The sequence below is a fragment of the Coregonus lavaretus genome, assembly GCF_964263955.1.
Source record: "Coregonus lavaretus genome assembly, chromosome: 17".
Taxonomy (NCBI): domain Eukaryota; kingdom Metazoa; phylum Chordata; class Actinopteri; order Salmoniformes; family Salmonidae; genus Coregonus; species Coregonus lavaretus.
This window is the reverse complement of record NC_140004.1, coordinates 16,290,813-16,310,337: the sequence shown is the minus strand read 5'-3', so window position 1 is coordinate 16,310,337 and position 19,525 is coordinate 16,290,813. Positions and strand designations below refer to the sequence as shown.

The window sequence follows — 19,525 nt, the reverse complement described above, 5'->3', positions numbered from 1 at the left end:
CGAAGGAGTGGCTTCGTAAGAAGCATTTCAAGGTCCTGGAGTGTCCTAGCCAGTCTCCAGATCTCAACCCCATAGAAAATCTTTGGAGGGAGTTGAAAGTCTGTGTTGCCCAGCGACAGCCCCAAAACATCACTGCTCTAGAGGAGATCTGCATGGAGGAATAGGCCAAAATACCAGCAACAGTGTGTGAAAACCTTGTGAAGACTTACAGAAAACGTTTGACCTGTGTCATTGCCAACAAAGGGTATATAACAAAGTATTGAGAAACTTTTGTTATTGACCAAATACTTATTTTCCACCATGATTTGCAAATAAATTCATTAAAAATCCTACAATGTGATTTTCTGGATTTTTGTTTCTCATTTTGTCTGTCATAGTTGACGTATACCTATGATGAAAATTACAGGCCTCTCTCATCTTTTTAAGTGGGAGAACTTGCACAATTGGTGGCTGACTAAATATTTTTTTTCCCCACTGTAAGGGGGAAAAAAGTATTTATAGTTCATATAATACACAGGTTGGCCCCAATAAAAAATTATAGCAACCATGGCAGACAACTCAACAGGTCCCTTGGACCAATAGCTATGAAATGTGTTACTCCTGTTGAATACCTAGGACAACAGTACCCAGCCTTGATTAAATACATTATATGGATAGGGCGGCAGGTAGCTTAGTGGGTAAGAGCGTTGTGCCAGTAACCGAAAGGTCGCTGGTTCTAATCCCCGAGCCGACTAGGTGAAAAATCTGTCGATGTGCCCTTAAGCAAGGCACTTAACCCTAATTGCTCCTGTAAGTCGCTCTGGATAAGAGCGTCTGCTAAATGACGTAAATGTATGATTGGCCTATTGCCTCTGGGGAATTTCGGTTCCCCAAAGATGGGTCTTTTGACAAGAATCAATTTAACATCGTCCATGATATAATGGAGAAGAGAAAACATGACAAGAAAAAGGCAGAGAAAAAAGCCACACTGGTATCTGTAACTGTTTTACACTAATCCGGTCAGAGGGAACCGTGTTTTGGGCACGATCCAGGATAAACCATCTATAGACTGAAGTCAAAATGAAAGAAGTAAAAAAGTAGACACCAGAAGAAAAATCTGAAAAGAAGCCCAATAAAAAGAATATCCCGCCCTCCCAACAGCACCGCCACCACCTCCCCCATATGATGACTGTTCCGGCTACAAAGGGGATGCGTTCCCCCTGAGACAGGTTGGCCTGGAACCAGAACCCAAAAAAAAAAAAGTCATTATTAGGGGCACCCTGGAAGAAACTGAAGAGGGAGAAGAGAGTTCCACAAACCCCGGGTCAGGGCCCTCGGTGACAACCAAGTTAACAACTGAATTGAATAAATTGAATCTGGATGCTAGAACCAAACCACTCCCAGTTACCAAGCCAAAGTATCCGTATGTAAGGACAGGATGGTCGGTGACGGGAGAACAACAAGAGGACCGAAGAAGAGAACAAGAAAGGATGGAGGGACTGAAAGAAAGTGAAGCAAGGAAACAGAGAGATAAAGAAATGTTTGAGAGAGAGGATGCAAGACACAGAGATAGAGAGAGAGAGGATGAAGAGGAAAGATGGAAAAGAGAAAGGGAGTACGAAGAGGAAAGACGAAAAAAGAAAGTGAGTACATGATAAGGTGGGAAGTAGACACAGAAGGTGCCTTCTCTTCAGGAGACAGAAACGGATGAACGCTCGTCAAGCCAGGTGTGCCCAATTTCTTACTCACTTTCAATTCATTCTGTCCTACCACCCAGGATCCCAGAATGTGAAAGCCAACGCACTCTCCAGGATGCACCATACCGGAGAAAGGAAGGATCTGGGGGGTCCTATCCTGCCCTCGTCTCTCATCGTTGCACCTGTCGTTTGGGATGTGGACGAAGACATCCGCCTGGCGGCTCAGGAGGACCCAGCGCCTGCCAACGTCCCTCCGGGGCACGTGTATGTACCCACCAGTGTTCGTGACCGCCTGCTGATCTGGGCACACACCACCCTTACGGCAGGGGACTCTGGTATTACGCGCACCCTGCATTCTCTAGCCCAAAAATACTGGTGGCCCACCTTGGCTTCTGATGTCTCCCGCTATGTCAACTCCTGTTCCGTATGTGCCCAATCGAAGACACCTCGAAATGCCCCGGCAGGCAAACTATTTCCTCTCCCAGTGCCTCAGCGACCTTGGTCACACCTGTCCATTGACTTTGTCACAGACCTTCCACGTTCTGACGGCTTCACCACAGTCATGGTGGTCGTAGATTGGTTCTCCAAATCATGTCGTTTTTTGCCACTAACTGGTCTTCCTTCTGCTCTCCAGGTCGCTGAGGTCCTGTTCCAACAGGTCTTCTGGCATTATGGACTTCCGGAGGACATCGTCTCGGACCATGGCCCCTTGGACACCCAGCCAGACCGATGCGCCCGCTGTCGACGAGTGGTTCCACAGGGCCGGACAGGTCTGGGACGCTGCCCATGTCCATCTCCAGAGGGCCATTAGTCGGCAGAAGGACCAAGCCGACTGCCACCGCAGTGAGGCCCCTGTATTCCAGCCTGGTGATCGTGTCTGGCTGAGCCCCCGGTTTGTGGGGCCGTTTAAGGTCCTCTGGCAGATAAATGAGGTATCATACCGGCTGCTCCTTCCCCCTCACTACCGCATCTCACCCACTTTTCATGTGTCTCTCCTCAGGCCGGTGGTTCCTGGTCCTCTGGTGGATGCCTTCCCCCGGGGTATGCCCCCTTCGCCCCTGGACATTGATGGGAGTCCGGCGTATGCGGTGAGGGACCTGCTGAACTCCAGGTTCCATGGGGGACTGCTCCAGGAGGTGTATGGTCCTGAGAAGAGGAGCTGGATTCCAGCTGGGGACGTTCTGGACCCCAACCTAATTCGGGACTTCCACCGTCGCCGCCCTGACCGGCCCGCCCCTTGCTCCCCTCCGGTGCTTGGAGTCACCGGTCTGAGCGCACCACCTCGGGAACACCGGAATGGAAACTCAACGCACCCTAATCACCTCCAGCGCACCTGCACCTCATCATCTCATCACCACCCCTATTTAGCCCTGGACTGTTCTGTATTGTGTTGTGTGTGATTGTTAAGCGTCGTGTCATTTACTCTCTCTTTGTTATTCTCTTTCTCATTATTAAGTAAACCTTGATCTTGTTAATCACTGCATCTGCGCCTCTTCGTATATCGGTACTCGTCACACAAGGGGGATATTGCTCAGCATTGGGGCTAACCGTTAGTGGACAGTGTGTAATGCTGCTCCCAGATTCTTCTGACAATATGACTGAAATAATTAATGAAATAAGCAATTTGGCTGATACATTAGCACCAAGCAAAAATGATTGGTTCTCTTCCTGGTTGACTTCCACCTTTGGGGAATGGGGAACCAAACTACTCACCTGGCTGTTACCAATCCTTCTGCCCCTGTTTTTACTCCTTATTGGTGTTTGTGTTTTGTGTTGTATGGGAAAATATATAATTAACAAATTTGTCCCTGGCCTTATGGTTCTCCACATAGATAAACAGGTTGAGTTGAATTACTATGCTGAGACCTCTGGGCCTGTTTTGGTCCCTTCTGCCCACTGCTATGGGGACTCGGATTAATGGTTGTAAGTCAACTGATATTTATATGGAATTATGTTTTTACTGGATGGTTTTAAAATTCCTAGATTTTGTTGACACTTAGAAGTCTCAAAGAAGTGAATGATGGGGAATATATTATCTATTATGCGCATTTGCTTACATTATTAAAAACTATGGAGGCCTTGACAGCAAAAAGTTCTCAAAACCCTGCAACATGTCTCGTTTGATTTTCTGACACCTCAACCCCTGATACTGAGTTTGTGGGAAGACAGGATTAGGAACAATACTTTATTGTTGCTAGGGCAAGTTCAGGGTCAGGAAGGGAGTGCTAGTATAAAAAGCAGAGATTGTTTTAGAAACTTTGCAGAAATTATGAAGAGCTATACAAATCCTGTTGACTCTGTAGTAACTTCTGCCTGCAATTGCATAACTAAAGATTTTTTACATAAACTCAGAAGCCGTTGTCTGTGTCGTTTTCTAAAGTTAAAAGTTTGTTTAAGAATAAGAGAATATCAGCACTGTGCAAAGGACCCTCAACATGAGTAAGACATTTAAACAGGTCAACATTCACAAGGCCGCAAGGCCAGACGGATTACCAGGACGTGTACTCCGAGCATGCGCTGACCAACTGGCAAGTGTCTTCACTGATATTTTCAACCTGTCCCTGACTGAGTCTGTAATACCAACATGTTTCAAGCAGACCACCATAGTCCCTGTGCCCAAGAACACTAAGGTAACCTGCCTAAATGACTACCGACCCATAGCACTCAAGTCAGTAGCCATGTCGTGCTTTGAAAGGCTGGTCATGGCTCAAATGAACACCATTATCCCAGAAACCCTAGACCCACTCCAATTTGCATACCGCCCCAACAGATCCACAGATGATGCAATCTCTATTGCACTCCACACTGCCCTTTCCCACCTGGACAAACGGAACACCTACGTGAGAATGCTATTAATTGACTACAGCTCAGCGTTCAACACTGTAGTGCCCTCAAAGCTCATCACTAAGCTAAGGACCCTAGGACTAAACACCTCCCTCTGCAACTGGATCCTGGACTTCCTGACGGGCCGCCCCCAGGTGGTAAGGGTAGGTAACAACACATCTGCCACGCTGATCCTAAACACGGGGGCCCCTCAGGGGTGCATGCTCAGTCCCCTCCTGTACTCCCTGTTCACCCATGACTGCATGGCCAAGCACGACTCCAACACCATCATTACGTTTGCTGACGACACAACAGTGTTAGGCCTGATCACCGACAATGATGAGACAGCCTATAGGGAGGAGGTCAGAGACCTGGTTGTGCCAGAATAACATGATCAACGTGATCAAGACAAAGGAGATGATTGTGGATTACAGGAAAAGGAGGACTGAGCACGCCCCCATTCTCATCGATGGGGCTGTAGTGGAGCAGGTTGAGAGCTTCAAGTTTCTTGGTGTCCACATCACCAACAAACTATCATGGTCCAAACACAACAAGACAGTCATGAAGTGGGCACGACAAAGCCTATTCCCCCTCAGGAGACTGAAAAGTTTTGGCATGGGTCCTCAGACCCTCAAAAAGTTCTACAGCTGCACCATCGAGAGCATCCTGACTGGTTGCATCACCGCCTGGTATGGCAACTGCTCGGCCTCCGACCGCAAGGCACTACCGAGGGTAATGCGTACGGCCCAGTACATCACTGGGGCCAAGCTTCCTGCCATCCAGGACCTCTATACCAGGAGGTGTCAGAGGAAGGCACTAAAAATTGCCATAGACTCCAGCCACCCTAGTCATAGACTGTTCTCTCTGCTACCGCACGGCAAGCGGTACCGAAGCGCCAAGTCTAGGTCCAAAAGGCTTCTTAACAGCTTCTACCCCCAAGCCATAAGACTCCTGAACAGCTAATTAAATGGCTACCCAGACTATTTGCATTGGCTGTCGCGGTGCAGGTTGCGCAGATGCATCTCTCCTGACTTCACTTCTCGACTTCCATCTACAATCGGTTGCTTTAGCCTTACCACTCAAACGCGCCCTTTGTCTTTGGTTGGTGACAGCAGAGGGACATGTGGTTCTGCACTGGCCAATAATGAGCCTGGATGAAGACATCGGCACTCACAGACTAGCAGCAGTGTTAGTTGGCACAGCAGAGGGAACCCTGCCACCTCTGCAGGAAGCCTAAACAGGAAGCCTAAACACTCACAGTGAGTGAGTGAGTGAATGCGTGAGACAGAGAGAGAGAGATTAGTAACTGAAAGAAGAGGATAACAGAATGCAGAGGGATTTTACAGAGCAGACAGCAGAGAGGCAAAAACAAACACAAGAAAGACTGCTGTGTGACCAGATTCACAAGATGTAAAGCAGCTTCAAGAGGAACCCTCAGCAGATGCTTCAGGACAGCCGCTCCAAGATCGAGCTGATCCGAATGCAGATTATCAAAGTCATCCAGACTGGTGTTGGGGATGGGAGAAGCAACCATGGCAGTACCAATCATGGAGGTCAGAGCATTATGGTACAGTTTAGTTAGTTAGGGGATCATGGTTACAATATGTAATTTACAATTGACTCAATCCATGTCTTTGCATGGAATGCCATCTTGCATCTTACTATAATCTGTTAGGCAGTTCCAGTGTTTGTTTTGCTCTCTATTTTATATGCTGATATGACCTTAACAAATCTATGCCTGTTTTCTCAGGCACCATTGACCCAGGAGGATGTACCCTAGTGGGTGTCAATCCCCTGGACATTCATGTGGCAGAGTTAAAACACTATGTCCAGACAGAGGTGGTGAAGGTGGCTAGAGATGTGGTGAAGCAGCATGAGGAGCTGCCATCGCACGACCAACTGGCCCTGGCTGAGGTGGGCTAGCTTGGTTATATCTAGAAAGGCAGTTTTTTATTGTTTTACTATTCTATTCGAAAACAATACAAAATGAGTATCAATTCATAGGGACTAAGGAACCTTTCGTAAACTGAGTTTAAGATTGGAAAAACATCATCTTGGTTTGTACATTGGAACATTTGTTTTTGTGCCTATGCTATGTGTGTATGAGGAATTGCATACAGTATATCTCTACCAGGTCCGATCCCGTGTGCTAGAGTCGTCTCAGAAGCTAGATCTTCTGCGTCTTTCTCTGAAGTACCGCCTGAGGGAGTCATCTCAGGAAGCCATCCAGGAGCCTGTCACCAAAGAAGGGCTCCCTACAGGATCCCCTCCCCCAGAGGAACAACTACAAAGTTGTTTACTCTCCTCCCTCTCCTCCTCAACCTCCTCATCCTTACTTAAGCCGGCCTCCCTAACAGGTAACCACTCTCTTCAAACCTTACAGGTATTTTATGTATGTTTATGGATCTGAGGTAAAAGCAGAATGATAATATTTATTTTAATGTCTGTTCTCCTGATAAATGTAACATTTTACAGGCACACTTGAGGTCAGGCCTCTGGGATGTGAGGACTTGCTGAAATCCTTGCCAGGACGAAGCCAAATAACCAGTGCATCGTCTGCTCCGGATAGTCCACCAGATTCCAAAGTTGACAGCCAACCTGATCACACAGAAGACCTCTCCTGTAAGTCCCTGTATAAAGGACCTTAGCCCTACTCAGCTCTTTAGTTCTATATTGAACATCCACTACTTCTTTGTTGAAGCTGTGGTTGTCGTATTTGAATATCCCAAGTACTGTACCTGTAGAACCAGCTCTCCTAAATGTTATTGTAGTCAAGGAAGTACAGGACAGTAATGTCTGACTTTGTGTCTGGCAGTGGAGATTTTTTAAAATTATTTTATTTATTTATTTCACCTTTATTTAACCAGGTAAACCAGTTGAGAACAAGTTCTCATTTACAACTGCGACCTGGCCAAGATAAAGCAAAGCAGTGCGATAAAAACAACAACACAGAGTTACATATGGGGTAAAACAAAACAAAGTCAAAAATACAACAGAAATACATATAATATACAGTGTGCAAATTTAGCAAGTTATGGAGGTAAGGCAATAAAATAGGCTATAGTGCAAAATAATTACAATTTAGTATTAACACTGGAATGATGTGCAAGAGATGATGTGCAAATAGAGATACTGGGGTACAAATGAGCAAAATAAATAACAATATAGGGATGAGGTAGTTGGGCGGGCTAATTTCAGATGGGCTGTGTACAGGTGCAGTGATCGGTAAGGTGCTCTGACAACTGATGCTTAAAGTTAGTGAGGGAGATAAGTGTCTCCAGCTTCAGAGATTTTTGCAATTTGTTCCAGTCATTGGCAGCAGAGAACTGGAAGGAATTGCGGCCAAAGGAGGTGTTGGCTTTGGGGATGACCAGTGAGATATACCCGCTGGAGCGCAGACTACGGGTGGGTGTTGCTATGGTGACCAATGAGCTAAGATAAGGCGGGGATTTGCCTAGCAGTGATTTATAGATGGCCTGGAGCCAGTGGGTTTGGCGACGAATATGTAGTGAGGACCAGCCAACAAGAGCGTACAGGTCACAGTGGTGGGTATTATATGGGGCTTTGGAGACAAAACGGATGGCACTGTGATAGACAACATCCAATTTGCTGAGTAGAGTGTTGGAGGCTATTTTGTAAATGACATCGCCGAAGTCAAGGATCGGTAGGATAGTCAGTTTTACGAGGTGAGTGCAGTGCTGAAACTGGATAACAGAGTGGTGGGTCGCACCCACTGGAAACCCCTGAGCAAGCAGGCCTGGAGACAAAGCTTCAGCATCCAACTGGAGTGGGCAAGTAGTGTCAATAGAGTGGGCAATTGATATTCTCATTGAAGTGGAAAGGGTGACTAGTTGAGGCAGTTATTTTACAGAACACCAGGAGGAGCCATTGTACTTCCCCTGCCTGGTTGTATGGGAACTCAATGGGATCTGTTGTACATAGTCTGAAAGTGTCTGAATTGGTTAAAGGTCATATAATTTCTCAGTTGGGAGATTGTACATATATTTCATATTTGGACCCCCACAGTCTCGGGAGCTGGAGATTGGGGTCTTCTGGCAAGAATGGAGGGCGATGTGTGCAGTCAAGTACTTGCGCCTGGAAGAGTTCCTGAACAACCAACAACATTCCCTGTGTTTGTGCCTGGAGCCCCAGGGTACACTGTTCACTGAGGTGTGATTTGTTTATAGTTCCGAATATGAGATGATTTAGCCACAGTGCGGTCTATCAATCAGATACCCATATGTAACACACTACGTGTTATTTTTCTGGTGGCTTTGCAGATTAACTTTGTCAAACCTGTGATTGAGCGCCAACCCAAACTAAGGCGTCAAAGGTGCATTTTCACAAAAGCGAAATCACCTGCCTTGGCCCATTAGTCACAGATCGAATAGGCCTACTCATGTTACTGTTGATGATAGGTACAGTATATTGTGTTGATGGGTGGAACTCAGTGTTTTTTTCCATCCACTCAGGGAAGAACTTCCTCCGTGCTGCCCAGATGAACATGAACTTTGCCACATGGGGTCATCTGATGATGAGTGTCCTGCCTCAATGCAGTTCCTTTACCACTTTGAGTCCATCTACTTCCTCTGATGTTGTGGTCAACCCGCCACCTTCCACCAATAAGGCCACTCTGTCAACCCCCTTACTGCCAGGGTGAGAGAAAGCACAGTGCTGCCCATCCAAACACAATACAGACAATGTGTGCATTAAGAACATAAACTGTAAAACAGGTATTGTGTGTTGTGTATTTATAAGAATAATTGTTTATGGGAGTATATGTATGAAAAAAAAAAAAGCACTCACTAACTGTAAGTCGCTCTGGATAAGAGCGTCTGCTAAATGACTAAAATGTAAAAAAATATATGTAATATCATTATCATTGCATGATTTCCCTGACTATATACAGTACCAGTCAAACGTTTGGACACACCTACTCATTCCAGGGTTTTTCTTTATTTTTTACTATTTTCTACATTGTAGAACAATAGTGAAGACATCAAAACTATGAAATAACACATATCCAATGGTGGAACAAGCTCCCTCACGACGCCAGGACAGCGGAGTCACTCACCACCTTCCGGAGACATTTGAAACCCCACCTCTTTAAGGAATACCTGGGATAGGATAAAGTAATCCTTCATCCCCAGATGGGATGGCGTATCACTGCAGAATGCTGTGGTAGCCATGCTGGTTAAGTTTGCCTTGAATTCTAAATAATTCACAGACAGTGTCACCAGAAAAGCACCCCCACACCATAACACCTCCTCCTCCATGCTTTACGATGAGAAATACACATGCGGAGATCATCCGTTCACCCACACAGCATCTCACAAAGACATGGCGGTTGGAACCAAAAATCTCCAATTTGGACTCCAGACCATTGCTCGTGTTTCTTGGCCCAAGCAGGTCTCTTCTTCTTATTGGTGTCCTTTAATAGTGGTTTCTTTGCAGCAATTCGACCATGAAGGCCTGATTCACACAGTCTCCTCTGAACAGTTGATGTTGAGATGTGTCTATTACTTGAACTCTGTGAAGCATTTATTTGGGCTGCAATTTCTGTGGCTGGAAACTCTAATGAACTTATCCTCTGCAGCAGAGGTAACTTTGGGTCTTCCATTCCTGTGGCGGTCCTCATGAGAGCCAGTTTCATCATAGCGCTTGATGGTTCTTGCGACTGCAAATGTTCATTATTCACTGACCTTCATGTCTTAAAGTAATGATGGACTATTGTTTCTCTTTGCTTATTTGAGCTGTTCTTGCCATAATATGGACTTGGTCTTTTACCAAATAGGGCTATCTTCTCTATACCCCCCTACCTTGTCACAACACAACTGATTGGCTCAAACGCATTAAGAAGGAAATAAATTCCACAAATTAACTTTTAAGAAGGCACACCTGTTAATTGAAATGCATTCCAGGTGACTATCTCATGAAGCTGATTGAGAGAATGCCAAGAGTGTGCTGTCATCAATGCAGAGGGTGGCTATTTGAAGAATCGCAAATATAAAATATATTTTGATTTGTTTAACACTTTTTTGGTTACTACGTGATTCCATATGTGTTATTTGTTTTGATGTATTCACTATTATTATACAATATAGAAAATATTAAAAATAAAGAAAAACCCTTGAATGAGTAGGTGTGTCCAAACATCTGACTGGTACTGTACAGTTGTGGTCAAAAGTTCTGAGAATGACACAAATATTAATTTTCACAAAGTCTGCTGCCTCAGTTTTTATGATGGCAATTTGCATATACTCCAGAATGTTATGAAGAGTGATCAGATGAATTGCAATTAATTGCAAAGTCCCTCTTTGCCATGAAAATGAACTTAATCCCCAAAAAACATTTCCACTGCATTTCAGCCCTGCCACAAAAGGACCAGCTGACATCATGTCAGTGATTCTGGCGTTAACACAGGTGAGAGTGTTGACGAGGACAAGGCTGGAGATCACTCTGTCATGCTGATTGAGTTAGAATAACAGACTGGAAGCTTTAAAAGGAGGGTGGTGCTTGAAATCATTGTTCTTCCTCTGTTAACCATGGTTACCTGCAAGGAAACACGTGCCGTCATCATTGCTTTGCACAAAAAGGCAAGGATATTGCTGCTAGTAAGATTGCACCTAAATCAACCATTTATCGGATCATCAAGAACTTCAAGGAGAGAGGTTCAATTGTTGTGAAGAAGGCTTCAGGGCGCCCAAGAAAGTCCAGCAAGCGCCAGGACCGTCTCCTAAAGTTGATTCAGCTGCAGGATCGGGGCACCACCAGTGCAGAGCTTGCTCTGGAATGGCAGCAGGCAGGTGTGAGTGCATGTGCACGCACAGTGAGGCGAAGACTTTTGGAGGATGGCCTGGTGTCAAGAAGGGCATCGAGGAAGCCACTTCTCTCCAGGAAAAACATCAGGGACAGACCGATATTCTGCAAAAGGTACAGGGATTGGACTGCTGAGGACTGGGGTAAAGTCATTTTCTCTGATGAATCCCCTTTCCAATTGTTTGGGGCATCCGGAAAATTTTTAGTCCAGAGAAGACAAGGTGAGCACTACCATCAGTCCTGTGACATGCCAACAGTAAAGCATCCTGAGACCATTCATGTGTGGGGTTGTTTCTCAGCCAAGGGAGTGGGCTCACTCACAATTTTGCTTAAGAACACAGCCATGAATAAAGAATGGTACCAACACATCCTCCAAGAGCAACTTCTCCCAACCATCCAAAAACAGTTTGGTGATGAACAATGCCTTTTCCAGCATGATGGAGCACCTTGCCATTAGGCAAAAGTGATAACTAAGTGGCTTGGGGAACAAAACATAGAAACTCCCCAGACCTTAATCCCATTGAGAACTTGTGGTCGATCCTCAAGAGGAGGGTGGACAAACAAAAACCAACACATTCTGACTAACTCCAAGCATTGATTATGCAAGAATGGGCTGCCATCAGTCAGGATGTGGCCCAGAAGTTAATTGACAGCATGCCAGGGCGGATTGCAGAGGTCTTAAAAAAGAAGGGTCAACACTGCAAATATTGACTCTTTGCATACACTTTGTCATGCCCTGACTCTGGGGACTCTTATTTGTTGAGTCAGGGTGTGATTTTCTATGTTGTGATTGTCTATGTTGTTTATTCTAGTATGTGTATTTCTATGTTGGCCGGTGTGGTTCCCAATCAGAGGCAGCTGTCGCTCGTTGTCTCTGATTGGGGACCATACTTAGGCAGCCTATTGGCACTAGTGGGTTGTGGGATCTTGTTCCGTGTTGAGGTATGTTGTATATATATATATTTTTTTCTTTCTTTTTAAAAAAAAAATCTTTTTTTTTGGGGGGGGGGGTGAATGGATCAGCTTAATATTGCAGATAGATTGTATCTTCTATCAATGTAATTGTCTGCATCACTTCCAATCCCCCATGTTTTTTTAGTTTTCTTTTATGTATATACTCCCCTTTATTACTTTTCAACCCCACCATCCTTTCCCTACTTGGAGTAAATTAGTGAACAACAATGCCCAGGCCTCTACTTCCGGTCTATACTTACTATCTACACCTTATGGACAGAGTTAATTTTACAATAATTCTATTATATATATATTTTTTATTTTTTATTTTTATTGCTCCTGAACTTCTTCTAATCTCAACCTCTCCGATCATTTTCATGATGTCCATCCGGTTTGCTTCTATATGCCATATCTTTCTAACTGTGCTCTTTCCCAAAAGCTCCCAACATACAACCTATATACTTATTATGGACACAGTATGCTTACATTATTAGCTATCTTTGTTATTATTTGTTGTTATTTGTTATTAGTCCCATCCTTCAACTCTATTCAATACCTCCCATCTATCTCTTAACACCATCCATATAGGATTTCTATTTGCCATATATATTTCAACCGTACTGTGATGTTTTACAAAAGTTCTGAACCTTTCTATTCTCATTGCTTCTACAGATTGTGAATTAAAAATAAACATTTTTGCTAAAACTATTATTATATTATTGATTGATTGACTATGACTTTTCAGATCACCCAGTAATGCTATCTGCAAGGTTAGTTCCAGGTAAATATTGCAATCCTTTAGCCATTCCTGGACCTGTGTCCAAAAACAAGCTACAAATGGACAGAACCAAAACAAATGATCTAATGATTCTGTCTCTTCACAGCAAAATCTGCAGAGCTGGGAAGATTGTATCCCCCATATAAATAACATTATATTGGTAGCAAGAATTTTATATAATAATTTAAATTGAAAGATTCTAATTTTTGAATCCGGTGTCGTTTTGAGGTATGTTGTTTGTGTACCTTGGACTTCACGTTTCGTTTGTTGTTTTGTAGTTGTTGATTCGGTTCAAATAAACATGTATGCATATCACGCTGCGCCTTGGTCTGACCCGTTCATGAACGAGCGTGACACACTTAATGTAATTGTCAATAAAAGCCTTTGACACTTATGGAATGCTTGTAATTATACTTCAGTATACCATAGTATCATCTGACAAAAATATCTAAAAACACTGAAGCAGCAAACTTTGTGAAGACCAATACTTGTGTCATTCTCAAAACTTTGACCACGACTGTATATGACCTTCATTGTGTTTCTCTTGATCTGCAGTGACATGCCTGTGATTAGGCTTAACATAAGTGAGGAACAGTCGTCTAAAACGTCTAGCACTGACCAGGGAAGAAGAATCCCCAACACGGTCTCAACAGCACAGAAAACACCACATATGCCTACCCAGCTCCACTAAACAGAAAACTGTGGTAGTAAAATGTCATTTTGGTAAAGTCATGTGCATAGAGTGCTTTAGAATACTTTGAATGACTGGTCTTGGTGTCCATGGTTCTAGCTTTGTGGCATATCTGTCTGACTCTTTTCAGTCCTCCACTGAAAACTACACAACAGAGAGAGCAAGGATGCAGATTTCAAATGTATCTCTGTCCTGGGAAGAGGACACTTTGGAAAGGTCCATTGTTTTTTGCCAACACAACATGATGTTACAGTATTATATGACTTTGCATAGCCCACTGCATCACGTACTCTAATATTCACCCTATCCAGGTACTCTAGCTGAGTTGAAGAAGACCGGAAAACTCTACGCCATCAAAGCCTTGAAGAGGGACATTGTGACCCATGATGAAGTGGACATGTTAGTGTTCTTTATTAAGAATAGTAGACATAATGATATAGTATACCATACAATGGATAGGCTTGCTCACTTAACACACATACAGTAGTACAGCAGTGATACCCACAGATAATAACTTATTTACAGTAAGAAATGCTCTCTCTGATGGCTTGACAGCCTTATGTGTGAGAGGAGGATCTTCGAGATGATCAACGCATCGAGGCACCCTTTTCTAGTCAACCTGTACGGCTGCTTCCAGACAAGTGAGCATGTGTGTTTTGTACTCGCCAGGGGGTGACGTCATGATCCATATCCACAATAACGTCTTCTCTGAGGTGCAGACCAGGTGAGTTGTACCTTACAAGATTTTACATTTTTTAAACATTTTAGTCATTTAGCAGACGCTCTTATCCAGAGCGACTTACAGTTAGTGAGTGCATACATTTTTCATACTGGCCCCCCGTGGGAAACGAACCCACAACCCTGGCGTTGCAAGCGCCACGCTCTACCAACTGAGCTACAGGAGGCACACACACACACACACACACACACACACACACACACACACACACACACACACACACACACACACACACACACACACACACACACACACACACACACACACACACACACACACACACACACACACACACACACACACACACACACACACACACACACACACACACACACACACACACACACACTTAACAGTACATTTTTGGATTGTCTTGACTTCTCTTAGATTTTCTTGACTTTTCTTTGTGTTACAGGTTCTACTCAGCCTGTGTTCTGCTGGGTCTAGAGTAAGTAAGATAGTTTATTGGTAAGTCGTGTCTGAGTCATTTGACTGACGGGTGTTATAAACCAGCGCTAAATACAGCTATAGCTTGCATCTGCAACTTATTTAAATTAGAAGTGTTTTACACAGGTATTTCAAGATGGACAACTTGCTGATGGACGCAGATGGATCTGTTAAAATCACAGACTTTGGACTTTGTAAAGAAGGTCAAATTATGGTTTATCATATGTGACAGAGTATGTGGGTATGCATGGAAATTACATATTTAAAACTGTGTGTGTAGTTAAACACTGCTCCATCTGCTGTTGTCCTGGCAGGGATGGGGCATGGTGACCAGACGTCAACATTCTGTGGAACCCCAGAGTTCCTGGTGCCTGAGGTGCTTACTGATGATAACTACACACGAGCTGTGGACTGGTGGGGAATGGGCGTCCTTATCTTTGAGATGCTTGTGGGAGAGGTAAGTGATAAACACCAAAAACGCACTCCCTAAAACACAGACAGACTAAAACAGTTCGTCACAAACAAGCAACACCAACATAGACACATGCATACAAACACACGATAACATACGCACTATACACACATGTACACATGGATTTTGTGTTAGAGATATGTGGTAGTAGAGTAGAGGCCTGAGGGCACAGACTTAATATGTTGTGAAATCTGTTATGAATGTATTGTAATGTTTTTAAAAATATATAACTGTCTTAATTTTGCTGGACCCCAGGAAGAGTAGCTGCTGCTTTGGCAGCAGCTAATGGGGATCCATAATAAATGCAAAGAGAAATTAATAACCACAAATGCACAGATATGTAACGTTATATAGTTTCAATGACTAGTTATAAAACAGAATAAAGCCTTCTCTCTATCAATCTTTGGCCAGTCTCCATTCCCAGGAGAAGATGAAGAGGTGTTTGACAGCATAGTTAATGATGATGTTCATTATCCTGGATGCCTCTCTCCAGACTCCATCCTTCAAAAGGTAACAACCCTCCTTTCTCTTCTAATTTTGTCTTTCATATTTGTATATACAGTGGGGGAAAAAGTATTTAGTCAGCCACGAATTGTGCAAGTTCTCCCACTTAAAAAGATGAGAGAGGCCTGTAATTTTCATCATAGGTACACGTCAACTATGACAGACAAATTGAGCATTTTTTTTCCAGAAAATCACATTGTAGGATTTTTAATGAATTTATTTGCAAATTATGGTGGAAAATAAGTATTTGGTCACCTACAAACAAGCAAGATTTCTGGCTCTCACAGACCTGTAACTTCTTCTTTAAGAGGCTCCTCTGTCCTCCACTCGTTACCTGTATTAATGGCACCTGTTTGAACTTGTTATCAGTATAAAAGACACCTGTCCACAACCTCAAACAGTCACACTCCAAACTCCACTATGGCCAAGACCAAAGAGCTGTCAAAGGACACCAGAAACAAAATTGTAGACCTGCACCAGGCTGGGAAGACTGAATCTGCAAAAGGTAAGCAGCTTGGTTTGAAGAAATCAACTGTGGGAGCAATTATTAGGAAATGGAAGACATACAAGACCACTGATAATCTCCCTCGATCTGGGGCTCCACGCAAGATCTCACCCCGTGGGGTCAAAATGATCACAAGAACGGTGAGCAAAAATCCCAGAACCACACAGGGGGACCTAGTGAATGACCTGCAGAGAGCTGGGACCAAAGTAACAAAGCCTACCATCAGTAACACACTACGCCGCCAGGGACTCAAATCCTGCAGCACCAGCTGACACGCGTTGTCTCTGATTGGGAGCCATATTTAAACTGTCTGTTTTTCCCTTTGTGTTTGTGGGTTCTTGTTCCGTGTTTGGTCATTGTTACCGTTGGACGTTACGAGTCGTTTATTGTTTTGTTGATTGTTGTTCTATTATCACTAAAGATAATAAAGTCAAACATGTTCGTTCATCACGCTGCGCCTTGGTCTATTCCCTACGACGATCGTGACAGAAGAAACCCCCCATCACAGGACCAAGCAGCGTGTCCAGGAGCAGGCAGCCTGGACGTGGGAGCAGATCTTAGACGGGCAGGGGTCCTGGACCTGGGAGGAAATCCTGGCCGGGATGGATCGCCGGCCATGGAGTGAGACAGTAGAGAGGCGACGGAGAGAGGAGCAACGGCGTGATCAGTGTCGCCGTCGGGCTGACGAGAGGCAACCCCAAAAAAATTTTAGGGGGGGGCACAGGGCATGGACGACGGGGCGGACGGAGGCAGAAAAGGGGCATATTCAGAAGGCCACCAGGTTACGGGGGCCACTGGTCAAAGTAGGGAAAGAAGGTTTAGAGGCACGGCGAGAGGTACTGGGGTGTGTTACCAGTCCGGTCCGGCCCGTTCCAGATCCCGGGGTAGAGCCAGTGGTGTGTGTCCCCAGTATGGTCCGGCCTGTTACGGCCCCTCGCACCAAATGTACGGTGCGCGTCGCCAGCCCGGTCCGGCCTGTTCCTGCCTCTCGCACCAAGCCTACGGTGTGCGTCGCCAGCCCGGTCCGGCCTGTTCCTGCCCCTCGCACCAAGCCTACGGTGTGCGTCGCCAGCCCGGCCCGGCCTGTTCCTGCCACTCGCACCAAGTCTACGGTGTGCGTCGCCAGCCCGGCCCGGCCTGTTCCTGCCACTCGCACCAAATCTACGGTGCGCGTCGCCAGCCCGGCCCGGCCTGTTCCTGCCACTCGCACCAAGCCTACGGTGCGCGTCGCCAGCCCGGCCCGGCCTGTTCCTGCTCCTCGCACCAAGTCTACGGTGTGCGTCGCCAGCCCGGCCCGGCCTGTTCCTGCCACTCGCACCAAATCTACGGTGTGCGTCGCCAGCCCGGCCCGGCCTGTTCCTGCCACTCGCACCAAGCCTACGGTGCGCGTCGCCGGCCCGGCCTGTTCCTGCTCCTCGCACCAAACCTACGATGTGCGTAGCCAGCCCGGCCCGGCCTGTTCCTGCCACTCGCACCAAGCCTACAGTGCGCGTCGCCAGCCCGGCCCGGCCTGTTCCTGCTACTCGCACCAAGCCAGGGGTGCGAGTCGTCAGCCTGGTAAAGCCCGTCGCTGCTCCACGCACCAAGCCAGGGGTGCGAGTCGTCAGCCTGGTAAAGCCCGTTCCGGCTCCACGCACCAAGCCAGGGGTGCGCATCGTCAGCCCGGTCCGGCCCGTTGCTGCTCCACGCACCAAGCCAGGGTGCGAGTCGTCAGTCCGGTGAGGCCCGTTCCGGCTCCACGCACCAAGCCAGGGGTGCGCATCGTCAGCCCGGTCCGGCCCGTTGCTGCTCCACGCACCAAGCCAGGGGTGCGAGTCGTCAGTCCGGTGAGGCCCGTTCCGGCTCCACGCACCAAGCCAGGGGTGCGCATCGTCAGCCCGGTCCGGCCCGTTGCTGCTCCACGCACCAAGCCAGGGGTGCGAGTCGTCAGTCCGGTGAGGCCCGTTCCTGTCCCACGCACCAAGCCAGGGGTGCGCGTCGTCAGTCCGGCACAACCCGTGCCTGGGTCACCGGTGCCTAACCAGGTACCGGTCAACTGCTCCACTACGGAGCTGAAGCTAACCGCTCCTGCTACGTCCAGTCCAGCTCCAGCCAGCGGGGCCAGACCGGACCAGGGGCGCTATGGGGGGATTATTGGAGGGTGGTGGGCAAGCCCGGAGCCAGAACCGCCGCCGAGGATGAATGCCCACCCAGCCCTCCCCTGTTTTGCTCTAGTCGAGGCGCGGTCGCAGTCCGCGCCTTTAGGGGGGGGTACTGTCACACCCTGGCTCTGGGACTCTATATGTTGAGCCAGGGTGTGTTCATTCTGTTGTGTTTATTTCTATGTTGGCTAGAGTGACTCCCAATCAGAGGCAACGAGTGTCAGCTGTCGTTGGTTGTCTCTGATTGGGAGCCATATTTAAACTGTCTGTTTTCCCTTTGTGTTTGTGGGTTCTTGTTCCGTGTTGGTCATTGTTACCGTGGACTTCACGAGTCGTTTCTTGTTTTGTTGATTGTTGTCTATTATCACTAAAGATAATAAAGTCAAACATGTTCGTTCATCACGCTGCGCCTTGGTCTATTCCCTACGACGATCGTGACAGGAACTGTTCAGAAAGAGTTTTGTTTTGAAGATACCAGTGTTTGTTTTGAACCATCACCCTGTCTGTACATGCTGATCCCTAATCATACCCCTACTCCCTGCAGCTTCTTAAGAGGAATCCAGAGAAAAGACTGGGAGCCGGAAAGGGGGACATAAATTAAGTCAAGTGCGAGCAATTTTTCAAGGTAGTTTAGTTCAAATCATTTTCAATCAATGCTTTTAGATATAGATGCATCAGCCTTATCTTTGAGATGCTTGTGGGAGAATACCTTATATTTTGTAACTTAACTCATATCTATTTGACAAACAGACTATAGACTGGGATGCACTGCTAGCTAAAAAAGTTTATCTTCCGTTCCTGCTAAAAATCAAGGAGTCTGTGGAGATCAGTAACTTTAACAGCGAGTTCACGACTCTCCAGCCGACTCTGTCACCTCCTCTAGTGTCCTGCAGCCTCTCCCCTGAGCAGCAGGATGCTTTCACACACTGACTTCTCATCTCTGCATGGATGAAGCAGTCAGAGACAGAGGGTTGCA

At 46.1% G+C, this 19,525-nt stretch overlaps 1 pseudogene across 1 annotated transcript; it reads left to right on the top strand.

Annotated features, from left to right (window-relative positions):
* Window positions 1–5,643: 5,643 nt before the first annotated feature.
* LOC311145042 (serine/threonine-protein kinase N2-like) lies at window positions 5,644–19,501 on the top strand (annotated as a pseudogene). The gene is made up of 19 exons: window positions 5,644–5,687; window positions 5,919–6,052; window positions 6,265–6,413; window positions 6,634–6,856; window positions 6,975–7,131; window positions 8,191–8,308; window positions 8,526–8,669; window positions 8,780–8,855; window positions 8,972–9,155; window positions 13,606–13,751; window positions 13,872–13,964; window positions 14,053–14,140; window positions 14,297–14,465; window positions 14,896–14,928; window positions 15,039–15,130; window positions 15,242–15,384; window positions 15,811–15,909; window positions 19,094–19,174; window positions 19,300–19,501. The product of its transcript is annotated as a serine/threonine-protein kinase N2-like (transcript).
* Window positions 19,502–19,525: the final 24 nt, after the last annotated feature.